The sequence below is a fragment of the Artemia sp. Qi Xiang Cuo genome, chromosome 8, assembly GCF_049724085.1.
Source record: "Artemia sp. Qi Xiang Cuo chromosome 8, ASM4972408v1, whole genome shotgun sequence".
In the NCBI taxonomy this organism is placed as follows: domain Eukaryota; kingdom Metazoa; phylum Arthropoda; class Branchiopoda; order Anostraca; family Artemiidae; genus Artemia; species Artemia sp. Qi Xiang Cuo.
In genome coordinates this window covers 39,501,076-39,515,928 of record NC_142801.1, presented here as the reverse complement: position 1 = coordinate 39,515,928, position 14,853 = coordinate 39,501,076, and the positions used below count along the sequence as shown (strand labels likewise).

At 36.3% G+C, this 14,853-nt stretch overlaps 1 protein-coding gene across 2 annotated transcripts in view; it reads left to right on the top strand.

Moving 5' to 3' along the window:
* Positions 1–6,463: 6,463 nt before the first annotated feature.
* LOC148949388 (protein Tob1-like) overlaps positions 6,464–14,853 on the top strand; it is a 183,392-nt gene continuing 175,002 nt past the window's right edge. The window contains exon 1 of one of the 2 annotated variants that reach the window (XM_089093410.1): positions 6,464–6,516. The gene's annotated coding sequence lies outside the window, so the exon portion shown is untranslated. The remainder of the gene's footprint in view (positions 6,517–14,853) is intronic. The other variant, XM_089093412.1, reaches the window with a different exon arrangement.

The following is a 14,853-nucleotide window of genomic DNA, read 5'->3' as shown; positions in this document are numbered from 1 at the left end:
CCTGCTTCGTACCTCAGCTTTTACCGATTAAAAATCATTGGATGATTCCGCTTCAGTGAAAGTGCAACATGCTTACCTATCTGCTAAAAAGTTGGCTATGAAAGGAAAATTTTTGGGGAAGGTGGTTGCTCACTTGTTGTCTCCAATCATAAAAATGTTAAACCACTGCAACTATTAGATTTAATGAAGATACTCCCTGCCTACCTTTCTGTTAAAAGTTGGAGAAGGACTAAGTGCAGTTTCGAGTTACCTCATTTTACACCAAGTCAAGGCTTAAATCGTCAATACACTGAGTCAGTCTGCAGTCTTTGCTCAGTCCATTTTTGTAGTGAATCAGTCCCTCTCAACATTTTTAACCCATAAAAAAGAAACTGAAAGTTTTTACTTTCGATCAAACAAGCCCTCCGCTAAGTTTCCTTGACTATTCATTCTGTGTGATTTTCTTCTGCGCAATAAAAAATGTATTGACCTGTTGTTAATTTACTGAGTAAGAAAACGGCACGCCCTTAAGTTCATGGGTTCTTAACTACCTGATGGATGCGGTATTAGGTAGTTAACCAGTAATTAACAGTAATCCCCTAACGGTGTTTATTTTTGTTCAGATTCTAATGATGAAACAGTTTCTAACTAGTTAAATGATAATTTGGCCAGAATAATACAGTGTTTGTCGTCTCTTCATGTAAATAAAACGAACCAAGAGTATCAGAAAATTTCACATGATGGCGTACCTTTACCTACTATTTCTGACGATCAAGTTTTTAGTAAAATAAAGAAACTTGAACGAACTAGTATAACTCCCATAGATATTCCGATTGACCTCTTAAAAGCACTTCCTGACAAATTTACTAAGCCACTAACACAAATTTTTGCATTTCAACTTCTTCAGTTTACCCACAGATATGGAAAACTGGGTATGTTACTCAAATCCCTAAAAAAGATACTGAACCTAATTTTGATGGTATGAAGCCAATCACTTTGACCCCCTTGTTCAGCAAAATGTACAAAAGTTTTGTAGCAAATTGGGTAAAACCTGAAGTTAAACCCCTATTTGGTCCTCATCAGTACGGTAACAGAAAGAATGCGTCAATATCCCATTATGTTGTCAGTATTTTAAATTTTATTTTTAAGTATCTTGATGAGCCTGGTAAATGGCTAAACTTAATAACAATTTATTTCGAAAAGGGTTTTAATTTTAAAATATAAGAAGTCTTTCTCTGAACCTGAGCCGTTTTTTGTGGTGTACCTCAAGGTACCATTCTGAGTCCTATTCCTTTTGTAGTTATGATCAATGATATTGCTATTGATTGTCAATACCGCTGGAATTATGTTGACAGCCTTACCCTTGGAGAAATTTGTGAAGCAAATGAATGTAACAAAGCTCAAATTTTAATGGATAACGTGAAGACTAAAGCTTCCAGTGCAAATATGACAGTAAATGACAGTAAATCTTCTATTTTAACTATTTCATTTTTAAATTCTCCTGAACAAAATTTTCTACCAACTATCTCTGATTCTCTTAAAGTTAGGAAGATTAAAATCCTGGTAATTATTACCAGTGATTTCAAAAGGGAAGCAAACACATCTAGTCTAGTAAAAAAAAGGTAATGCTGGGCTGCAGATGCTCAAGCTTATGTCGAAACAGGGTGCCCCTCCAGATCACCTCATCCGAATATTTACATCTTTTATTCGCCCAATTCTGGAATATGCGGCTCCTGTATGGCATTTTGGACTAACGGGTAAGCAAAGCGCCAGGCTCGAAAGAGTTCATAAAAGAGCTCTAATGATAGTATCGAAGCAGGCAAATGGCAGAAAGAAGAGCTGCTGACAAAGTTTAAAATGCAAACTCTGAAAAAAAAGAGAAGAGAGTAACTCTGCATCGATTTCGGAAGCAAATCTCTGATCCACACAATTCACAAAACCCTTTTCCCCCCTCAATCCACAACAAAACGACTCCCGTGCAGGGTTGCAGTGCCTGTTCAGAAACTTCAGCTGGTAAGCTGTGGCCATCAGTGGTTATCGAAAAGTTTTATATAAAGTTTTGTAAAAATGTATAACGAAAATCAGGAGAATTGATTAGTGTTTTTTCATGTATTTGGTTTTTAATGTGACTATACCAAATAAAATTGGCAGTGCCATGAAAATTCTGGTAAAAACAAAAGTTTACCTATCTATCTTTCTATCTATCTATCTATCTATCTATCTAACCAAATTCAGATTGACTTTGGAATCTTAAAGAGAATACCTTTTAAGAAGTAGGCTACTATTTATATCGCGACAAGAATAAGCCTTCAGATCGTCCTAGCTGGAGCCAAATATTAATTGAAAAAAATTTGCACCTTGCTCTTTACTAGCGTTGATGTACGCTAGAATCTAACTACCTGGCTTCCTCGCTAGAGTGGCTGACTAATTCAAATTACCAGGTCCCGTTCACAAAAAGTTAAATATGGAATTGTCCACTAGCTATCATGCCCTGCTCCATTCTTGAAGGATACCTATTCCTGTTGGGATAGTAAAAAGTGCCTGTAGACGGTGCTTTTTAGCTCTGAAAGATGTAGCAGTTTCTATCCCTGGAACTAACGGTTGAAATTTTTTCGTATAGGAGTAAAAATAACGACGTGACCAAGTCTTTCTTCACGTGTACTTAGCTCTAGAACTTCTTTGTAATTCACTTTCATAAAAAGAATTGGAATGAGCCCATTTGATAGGCAAGAGGAAGCAAGAGTGAAAAAAGACACCATCTGTAGAGTCATGGCTGATCAGCCATCTTTAAGCATTCATTTTTCTTCGCCGACTTTAATAATTTCTTCTTTCTAACAGAAAGAAAAATGCCTTTGGGTTTTTCTTAGCTACAACCAATTAAAGAACGAACCAATTTTTCTTATGTCTTTTTGACCAAATTCACGCATATAGTGTCTTTTGATGTATTTCGTTATCCCCCTTAAAAAAACCTGAAATTTTCAAATTAATACTCTCATCTGAGGTGCAATATTGCAGACACGTCCTGTTGACTCCTGGGTCGAAATAGCATCTTTTGGTTTAGTTCAACATCCCACTCATCTTTCCCTGATTGTTTCAACTTAATACGGTTGGCCATTCCTGAGACGTTGCAGAAACGCTATTTTGTCCTCCTGAAAGCATGTAGTGCCTTGTGATTTATTCCGAAATCCCCCCAAGCATTCCCTGGAAGTTATAACTTAATACCCTTAGCCGTTCTTGAGGTATTCTACATACGCCCTACTGGATGCAGATAGTGTATTTTGCTTTACTTTAATATCCTTCACAACATTGCTTGAAAATTTCGACGTGATACCCTTACTCATTTTTAAAATGTCACATATATACCCTTTTGACATCTTGGATGCACATAGTGTATTTTGGTTTACTTCAACTTCCCTTTCAACATTCCTTGCAATTTTCAGATTGGTGTTCCTCAGGATTTGCATATATACCTTTGTGAAGGATAGGCTGGAGATGTTTTGGTTGTAGCTGTTCTGATTTTGTGAGGTGGCTTGGGATCTCTGTTTAGTCATAAGCTCCTTCCTCTGTCCTTATGCCTGATATGGATTTTCTGCTTACGTGGACTCATAGTGCCATCCAGGTAGACTTTTCGCGAGTGGGCCTAACCAGAATCGTGAAAGGAAACGGTGCTGCAGCTGGATTTTTACGAGTGGTGCCCCTTGAAGAAACAAGGATTTTGAGGAAGTTTCTATTTCCCTCAAACCTTCATAATGACACCCTCAAACGCCAACCTCGGACGACCTGGTTTCTGCTTAGCCCAGACATTTCTGATCACAGGGAAGATATAAATTTATAAATACAAGGTCACCAAGCCGTACTGCCATAATATTATCAAAAGAATGAATTGAAACTAGTGACAAGATGCAGCTAATTGTTTGATAACACAAGCCAGGCCACCGGAGGATGAGCTTTTGATTTGCAACCATCGGTTGTAAACATAATATGCTGGCTGCGTCTTCATAGAAAGTTAACAGAGATGGAAAAAAGTAAATGTTCTTGAAGGAACGAAATCTCATAATCGTTCATTTTTGGTTTATTGAGCCACAAGGGTGCCCATAAAGGGGGGCAAAGGGGAGCTCCAGCCCCCCCCCCTGGCTGAATGACACTGCCTTATATTTTTATTAATTTAAAAAAAAAACTCCACAAAATAGGTTTTTCAAAGAAAAGTAAAGAGCTCTATTAAGCCAAAAATGGAAAGAAATAGTCAAATAATCTTCCAAGTGTAAAACTACCACAAATCACTATCAACAAATAAATAAAACTCAAAACGAACAGAAATCAGAATAAATAGCCGAGTAAAACTCAAAACGATCAAAAATTAACATTACTAGAGCTGACAACCCCCATACCTTCTCAAGACGAGAACATAATTTAGGCTTTACTGGAAAAGCAAACACAAAAAACAAATGACCGTAGATTGACAGTTTAATATTACCTATACCGATATTTATTCCTTAAAGTCTTAAATTTTTTGTATTTATTTAAGTAAAAAAAGAGAAAAAATTTAAACATACTTTGTTTTCAGTAAAGCGCAAATAATGTTCTGGTCTTGAGAAGGCATGGGGGTTATCTGTCCTACTAATGTTAAGTTTTGCTCGTTTCGAGTTTGACTCTGTTATTTATTCTAATTATGTTCGTTTTGAGTTTCATTTGTTTATCAACAGGGATTTGTGGTAGTTTTACGCTTGGACGATTACTTGACTTCATTTCTGCCCATTTTTGGCTTAATGGAGCTCTTTGCTTTTCTTTGAAAATTGTTTTGTGGAAAAAGTTTTTTTTTTGAATTAATTTCTGTTCGTTTTTTATTGACATAGTCATTTTTATAATTTTTTGTTTATATCTTTTCGGCTTTCTTCTATAAGAAACGATAGTTTATCTTGCTATTTGTATGTTGGGAGAAACTTTTTCAACAATTTTTTATGCTGACACGAATTGTATTTTTTTAATTTAATATTATACCTCCTCAAGTTGACCTGAAAAAATTAAACTTAATATCATTCCCAGAAGATTCTATCTATGCTCTTTGACAACCTGGATACAATAAAAATCAACACGAACAGAAATTATAATAAATAGCCTAGTCAAACTCAAAACGAGCAAAAATTAACATTACTACGATTACAACGATTACATTACAATGATAACATTACAACGATTTCCATTCCATTGCGTCCCCTCCGAAGTTTATACGACCACCGTTTCCATAAGAACCTTATATACCCTCGGGGTATAGCTTACAACTCTTACCCTGAGGACTGTGGGGGGGAGGGGTCTCACCCTCAAAGACATAATACCTGGACTTTCAAACTACGCCAAACAGAATAACTATCTCGAAATTTTGATTGGAAGTGGTCGGGGAAGTGATTGACGGGGGGGGGGGATATGGTTGCCCTCCATGAGCTCTTTTTGAAGTTTCAATGACATTACTTTGTAAAAGGAATGCCCGGACCTAAAAAAATTAAAATAAATAATATATTGTGCCCACAGCGCCCTTTGCTTAGGTAGCGCTATTGCACTGCCTATGATATTTTGTCTTGAGATTTCAATTATACAACACTGAAATCGCCAATTAGACCAGGTAAGCCCCCCCCCCCCCCTAAAATTCAGCCTATATGCGCCCATGTTGAATCATCTTTATCTTTTGTGCCATTGCTATTAAACGAGCATATTGAGACAGACAGTTAAACAATGAATGAACTGAACAAATGAACTGAGCTGAGGCAAAGAATAGATACTATTGGGAAAGTGATTGGAGACGGTGAGCATCCATAAACCAGTGCTAAATTGAGAAAGGAATTTGGGACATGATTTGGGGGCGCCCACCTGCCCAGAGTCTCGGGCAAGTGATAATTTGAAAAAATTTGTGAAAAATTGAAATTTTCTCAGAATGTGGGGCTGAGCGTAGGCAACGAATAGGTACTATTTGAAAGGAAAAGATGGCTTTAAACGATTGTTTGCCTGTTATTTCATGCAAATTAATGGTCCTGTGTCAATTCTAAATTCTTGGTCAACCTTCTTAAGACCATAGGCGGGCGTGCCCTGTTTGCCTCTCATTACAGGCAATCTAACGGTCTTATGTCAATTTTGAATTCTTGGTCAACATGCTTGAGACCCTAGGCAGGCATGCCTTTCCAAAAACTAACAAACAAGTATGTGTCCAATAAGAGAGTCATGCATACTCCCGCCATTTACCCGTGCCCCAGCTATTTAAACATTTGCCTCTCAATTACTTGGACTATCTGTCTTGGCTTTTCTCTGTCTACAAACTACAATTAGCCATGTCTTGATGCAGCCTATGCAACCTGCAAAATGCTTGATAACTTCAATTCAGAATTGACAAATCATTTCTGAATTATACGTTTGCTTTAGCGCTGCCTATAACACTTAGTGAAGATCTTTACTTGTTAGACAATTGAATAGGAAAAATCTAATCAGACGAAATTCAAAGAACTCACTAAAGTCTGCAGCAGAAGTTTCAGTTAAGATTATAATTAAAAGGTTGAGGTTCAATAAATAATTATTTATGCCTGTTTGATTGGTAAAATTGTATTTTGGATGGTTATTTAAACAAAATTACTAGACCTGCAGATTAGCTTTTTGGATAAAAGTATACATGCTCATATAATTTAGCTTGGAAGATAGGCTATTGAATAAATCATTTGATCCCTTTTTTACGTTCTTCCCAAATTCAAAAATCATTTCTGAGGTAAATTCCACTGTTATCCATAGAAGGCTCAAAACAGCCCATAGCCTAGTAACCAAAAGCTTAAAAACATATTTACAAAACAAATTGTCATTTGTAGTTGATTTTGGAATGGTCATTATTATCTTTTTTGTCTTAATAGTGACTTGTTATTTTGAAAACAAATTTTCAGCAATTTTTATAAAGAGCCTGAAGCCAATTGATAACATACCATAGCAAAACTGATGTCATCTTTGAGGGGTGTCAAAGGTATAAATTTAGGTCCAGTCCCCATCATAAAGAGACATGTTAAGAAAACAGTTCGGTCAATATCTACCAAATCATATTATTGAGTTAGGACTAAAGTGAATACACCATTTGATGCCTTTTTCTATGCTGATTACGAATATAATAAGCATTTCTATCGGAAATGAATTTCAGCCCCCCCCCTCCTATATATGCCAATTCAGGGTTAGGTTGGGTTAGGTATAGCCTATATAGGGGGGGGGGCTGAAATTCATTTCCGATAGAAATGCTTATTATATTCGTAATCGGTATAAAAAAGGCATCAAATGGTGTATTCACTTTATTCCTAACTCAATAGTATGATTTGGTAGATATTGACCAACAATTCACTATAGGGTAAGACACCCAGTAGTTGGACACTTTAATCACTTTGAAAACTTTTTGACATTTAAACTACTCTAATTACTGTATTATACCACCTAGAAACTTAATTTTTATATCAATAGATTTCTGAAGAATTTCTGAACAAGAAGCCTAGGTTACTAATTCAAATAGTTTCGCTTGTACAGCATCTCCTATTTTTGAATTTACTAACAAGTGACAATTCTGCCTAAACTTGGACATACAAACGGCTCATTGTAAATAGTGATTAAAATAGTATAAAAGATTATGTCCAAGAATAGGCAGGTGGCCGACTACTGGGTGTCTTACCCTATGCATAATAATCCTAGTTAACATATTGGTAAAAATTTAGAATTATGGCTCTTGATAACGAGACATGTTAAGAAAACAATTCTTACTTTAAAATATGTATAGTGATCCTAGTTAACATATTATCCAAGGGGAGAACCTTTATCATCAAGTCTTTCCTCTAAAAATCCTTCTTTTTCCAGCTTAAAAGAAAAAGTTTACAATAAACCATCATGCTGAGATGCAATGCATAAGTCTTTTGAAATTGCCCCTATAAATTGCCAAACAAATTGTTCTATAGATAGTGCTATCCCGGCCATTGTTAGTTAATGACATAGCATGTGTTTAAAGAAAAAGCAGTGGTATAAATCATAACATTTTGCAAACTAAAATGTTTTGCCCTCATTGTCATATTGAATGCTATTTTGTTGAATCATGAAATGGATTCTGCTGTCAAAAAATAAGAACAGAGCAACTTGGACATGAAATTATTAAAAAAAAGTGCACTTTTAGTCAAAGTATTAATACAGGGACTTGGTGCAAAAATGCAAACTTATCATATCAGCAAATAATGAAGATTATGCTGATTTTTTTGCAATTTAGATAAAGGATTGCATATTCAGCAATTTATGGTTGATGAAATTGGCATTTCATAGTTGTTTAATTTTATTTCAGCCACACCATTTTTTATCATTAAAAAAAATTTATTATACCCCCACCCCCCTAATATGCAAATATATAGAAATTGCATTATAATTCTAAATATAACCTTCATTTACATCACAAATAAATTTTGCCCCCACCCCCCTGATGTGCAAATATATACCCTGATTTGGATTAATTGGATATATTTAGGGGTTAGGGTACAGTTCATTTGGTTATATTTAGGTTCAGAATGCAATTTTTGTTATATATTCACACATTAGGGGGTGGGGTTATATACTCTGTATGTATATGTATATTTATAGCAATATTTTGATTTTTGCCACTGGTATTAATAATTGGTATTTTTGCCACTGCTCATTAAAAAAAAACAGAATTAACAATGACCAGGATGAACACTATCTATTGAACAATTTATTTGGCAATTCATAGCAGCAATTTCAAAAGAATTACAAATTCTGTTTTAGAATGGAGAATATTGTAATTTTTTTCTTTTAATCTGGAAAAAGAAGGATTTATAGAGGAAAGACTTGATGATAAAGGTTCTTCCCTTGGATAATATGTTAACTAGGATCATTATACACATTTTAAAGTAAGAATTGTTTTCTTAATATGTCTCCTTATCAAGAGCCACAATTTTAAACTTATACCAAATAAACATATTTGATTGCATTTTTCCATTTTCAATTATTCTATATAGGGAAGTTAAACAGCATCACTGCCATCTACCAAAAAGATAGAAATAGGCTAATAGCTTGTTAATAAATTTGCGTTAGGTTAAATTAGCAAGAAAAGACTTGGGTGTTTGTTTTATAAATGATTTTCAAGACTTGGAGAAAAGACAAAATATTGAAAAATGTGATTGAAACACTGGAAAAACAAGGAAAGTAGTGAGGATAAAGGTGCTCCCCCAGGAAAATACATTAGCTAGGATAATTTTGCATATTATGAAGTAAGAATTGTTTTTTTTTAACATGTCTCGTAATGATGGGAAGTGGTCCTAAATTTATACTGTCTCAAACTCAAAAGAGGTGTAGGTCAAGGAGACCAGCCATACATAAGGAAACATGTTAAGAAAACAATTCTTACTTCATAATATGCAAAATAATCCTCGTTAACATATTTTGCAGGAGGGAGAACCTTCATCTTCACTTCTTTCCTTGTATTTCCAGTTTTCTATCACATTTCTAAATATTTAGGCCCATTCTTTTGCACTAAGATCTCACATCTTTCTGCAAAGATTTCTGTTCTTTTAACTCATCATTGTTCTAAGATCTTACAGCTTGCTGATGTTAGCAAAAAGTATGAAAGATGCCATCTTTCTGCCATATAGAACAATGATGAGAGAACTTTGATGATATACTCATCATTGTTCTTAGACTGCTGACCAGAGCAGAATGATTATATTAAATTGCACTTGCTAGCATTTGCAAAAGAACACCATAAGATGTAAGATCTTAGTGCTAAGATTTCACTTTTAAGCGTTCTTTGTCAAAAGATGTAAAATCTTAGCACATAGATGAGTAAAAGACCATCCCTTTTATGTCTATTCTCTAAATCTTGAAAAGTGTTTATAAACAAACACTCCAACGCCATGTAACCAATCCTTACCTAATTTAATACTATTTGTCTATTTATACATCCTTGTGAGAAATAATTATATGGCACTGATGGTGTTTGATTAGATAAATAGAATATTTTAAAACAGAAAAATGTGGTTGAATCCATGTTTATTTTTCACAAATAAAAAAAAAAATGTACAACAGTGGAAGAAATGAAGATGAAGGTTCTCCCCTTGCAAAATGTGTTAATTAGAATTATTCTCTACATTATGAAGTAAGAATTATTTTCTTAACTTTGTTTCCTTATGTATGGCTTGACTCTTAGGCTCATCAAAAGATTTTATCATCAAACACCTTACATGGTCATGCTAATCAGTGGCAGTTCTTGTCACAATCATAGTTGCAGCAGTAGGTGCAACATAGTAAAGATCAAAACACAGCACATGGTCTCTAGAAGTTAAAAAACACATTTTGTAAACAAGTGCCTAGTGAGAAAAAATCGCCATCTGACACTGATTCAGGAATGGTAACTATTAATTCAGTTCATCTTAAAAGTAAATGTATATTGCAAAAAGAAATTTATGGTAATTTGGAAACAAGCCCAAAATCTCTTGAAAATGGCATCAGATTGAAATAAAAATGTATCATTGGAACCAGCATGGATGTAAATCTTGAATCAGGGGATTACAGTCCCCCTCCTTGAACAGCAAAGAATCACTTTTTTGCATCAATAGCACTGATGTCTCCATTTTTTTTTTCAGGGCTTGTGGGTTACCAGAACATCACAGAGAGATGTTCAATAGCTTATTTAAAAGCTATTTCTCATTTCTATGTGTTTTTATAACTTCCACCATCTGCAAGTGCCATATAGCACTTTTTGCACCAGGTCCCAAGGGGTGGGGCTAGCAGGCTAATGGAACATTGTATACAGATGTTTAATAGATCATATAAAAGCTATTGCTCATATACATTCTTCCTATAAATTCAACCATCTTTAAGTGCTAAATGGCACCTTTTGTGGTATGTCTCAAGTGGAAAAGCTGGGGCTAGTGGACTATTAGAAATTCTTAGAGAGATGTTTAATGGCTTATTTGAAAGTTATTGCTCATATCTACATGCTTTTTATCAATTCTGCCATCTGTAAGTGCCATATAGTACTAAAAACAGCACTTTTGGTGCCACTTCTTAAGTGGAAAGGTTTGGAAGCATAAAACAGTACCACTGTAATAAATATGGTCCAAAACCCTTAAATGAAGGTTTACAAGGACCCCTCCAACATACTTCCCCTCCCAGTCCCCTTAGTAAGTTTGATAAATTGTCTGCTCAGCAGCAGGCTACTGCAACATTAGCAGGTTAGTGGGTTATCAGAACATCACAGAGAGATGTTCAATGGCTCACTTGGATAGAAATTAAAATTGCTAGTGCCCTTTTTCTGTGCTGAAATAGATAAGAGGGCTGCTAGCTCCCTCCCTCTGCATTCCCTCCCCCCAAAGGTGTCCAATGAAAATTTTGAGATAGCCACTTTGTTCAAAATATTTCAGAGGTCCAAAAAACGGGCTTTTGGTGATGATGTGACTCTCCATAGTCCCTGGGGAAAGAACTATGCGCTGTATTGGGCATATTGGTATTGGGTGTTTTATTTTTCAATCATAACTTTGTGCATTCTATAATTTTTTATTAAAAATGGGCAAAGATTAATTGTAGAAAACAAGGTTTTTCTGAGGGAAGTAAAGACCAAAGTTGAAGCTTGAAACAAACAAAACCACACCATTTTTTTGCCCAGCCACTTTTTCCTACCCTACCCAAGGATTTTCAAATGTTATTGTAGGACATCAATACCAATGATGTTTACTAAAGGCTTGCAAGTTAAAATACATTTAACGCTAGGGTATCTGACAGAATTTATGCTAAGCTTTAAAAGAAATTGGTTATCATGCTGCTGATTCACTTGGAGGATTCTTTTGACAGTCCCTAAAACATGAATCTATTAGTACATTCTTAATGACTATATTCTTACCCATATTGATTGCAACAGGCTTTTTAATCACTTTCTGCATAGCTTCAGGAAGGGAAGATCCACTGATATCAATATCAATTTAATTTAATCTTATGGACAAATTACAATGCGGGTTGATCAAGATCTTGCACTAGACATATATTACTTGGTCAGGTTAAGGTTGAATAGTAGATTTCCTCTCTGAATATTTCCCATGTATTTTCCAGTTTAATGATAATGTGGCAAAATACAGTCTGGTTTGGTTCCCATGGCTAGTCCAACTAGCCAATAGCCCAACACTGTTAGGTTCAATGTAAATGATTGCCCAGCTTTTGTTCAGAATCATTTAATAATGTTTGCTGATGATTTAAAGCTAGTGGGTCTTATTTCTCCAATCAATAATATGACCCAGCTTGATCTTAACTTTATATTTCAATGAGCTACTATTTTGAGACTAGAATTTGGCCTTAAAATGCATCATCTATTTGGGTGATAAAACCACTGCATTCTTGTCATATTCTAACTGTTGTTGCAAATTTACAAGTACTTAGGAGTGATAGTTATAAGAGGGACATTGGAGTTACAATTGATGACAAGCTGAAATTTCACAAACACAGGGAAGTGTAGGCATCTAAAGCTGGTATAGCCTTGAGTCTTGTTAAACCTGCTATCAGATCCAGAAAATGAGCAACAAAAAAAAAAAAAAAAATCTACACTGCTCTTGCCTATCACCATGTGATGTCGCTTCAGCCGGGTTGATGTTTCTGGAGGCGAGCCGATCACGGCTGACGTCCGACCATCTGGTGCGTGGTCTTCCCATAGGACGCCTCCAGCAATTTGCAGCTGGGTCAAAATCGAAGATGAGCCGGGCGGGTGTTTGGGCAGGCAGACGGAGCAGATGACCATACTAACGCAGCGAGCGAGACTCAAGCTGCTCGGACAGGGGTGGGAGTTTGAAGGACCTGAGGATTTCCGAATTTCGTACCCTGTCGGACCATCGGGAGCGTTCGATTTTTCGGAGGTGTTTCGTCTGGTTGGCATCTACCTTCAGCGTCTATGTCTGAGTCATCAACCAAGTCTCAGCAGAATAGAGCATAACGCTGGCAACCAAAGCAGAATATATTCGTGCTTTGGTGAGGCGGCTGATCTGGGGTTTATGGAAGATTGTTTTTAGAAGGTGACCGAAGACAGAGTTTGCTTTTGCCGCTCTTGCTGATATTTCAGCATCTAGGCTTCCGTTTGAGCAGACAATTGAACCAAGGTAGGTAAACTGCTTAACTACCTCTACAGTTTAGCCAAAAGTTTCCACAGATGACAGGGGGTTGGACGGCGTTTTCTCAACGGCCATTATCTTGGCCTTTGACCAATTTTTTTTCAGACCGATTTTCTCAGCGGCAGAAGCCAGTGTTTCGAGTGTAGCTTTGAGGTCACTAAAGTTTTCGCATATTAGTGCCACGTCGTCGGCAAAGTCAACTTCTGAAGGAACTCTTCCAGCAAAGCCTATGCCAAACGGCTGCACATGCTGTGTTTTATTCAGGATGTAGTCTATTACACAGTTAAAGAGCTCAGGTACAGCGGCACATCCTTGCCGGACACCGTTTTTAATTTTGAAATATCCGCAAGGCCGTCCATTTACGATCACCGGACTTTCAGTGTTATTATACAGCTCTTTGAGGAGACGGACGATTTTCGTGGGTACGCCAGCAGACTGGAGGATTAGCCATAGTGACTGCCTATCGACAGTGTCAAAGGCAGATTGAAAATCGACAAAGGCAATGTACGCCTTCCTCTCATATTCAAGAGTTTTCTCTACTAGCTGTCTAATCGTATGGATTTGCTCGGTGGTGGACCTGCCTGACATGAAGCCAGCTTGCTGGGGGAGACGGAGGGCATGGAGGTAGCTTGTTGCCCTTTTGAGAAGCAGCATAGCGAAGAGCTTTCCAGGAACTGAGAGTAAAGTTATGCCACGATAATTGCTACATTCTGCTTTGCTCCCCTTCCTCTTGTAGATTGGTACAAGTAGGCCCTTCTTCCAGTCTGAGGGGATTTTTTCAGAGTGCCACACAAGGTTAAACAGCATTTGTAGCCAGAGGATCATGGCTGGACCCCCATTTTTAAGGAATTCCAATGTTAGGCCACATATTCCTGGCGCTTTGTTATTCTTTAGCTTGCGGGTGGCAGCTTTTATCTCCTCAGCTGTAAATTCAGGACCATCAGGAGCAGGTATGGTAGTAGCCACAGCAGCCGCTAGCTCGTGGTCCGTCTGGTCTGGTGGATCTGAGTTGAGCAGTTTCTCAAAGTGGTCCTCCCACTGGTGGAGGCATTGTGATTGGTCGTAGATATTCTCACCACTAGCGCTTCGAAGGTATGACGTAGAACACAGACTCCTAATTACAAAAAGTATTGTGAAATTGACTAATTAGTTTAGCTTATTAATTTTCATGGTTCATTGTGGCAGCACTGACGAAAATATGGTACTATCCTAAAAATTCATAATTTTGAACAGCCAAAATAAAATCTTTGAAAAATAAGGTTTTCTGGTAAGAATAGATCTAAGATGCATCCAGGGTCAATAATGTTTTAATTTTGATGTCTATGGTACTTTAAATTTACTAATCTGGTTCATAATGTCAATTTGAAATAAATACCCAGCAATATTCCCAAACTTTTTTATACAACCTATCCAGGCATTAGGCAAGGGTTGGGATGCAATTGTACCAGTAGCAATGTTTATTTTTTATTGTCGGTCTATCGGTTCTATTGATAAGGGTTATTTTCCTGCAGTAATTGTCTGTGTAATAAAATAAGAATCAAAATTATACATTTACTTTTTGTCATGCAATTATAATGCATGTATAACACATTTATTATAAATAAAAGATTTATACTTTATACTGTGTCACATAATGAAACAATAGATATACATGCATGCAAAAATATGCCTTTATTAGCCTAATATATGACAAGAAGCAAAAGTATAATTTCTAAATATAAAC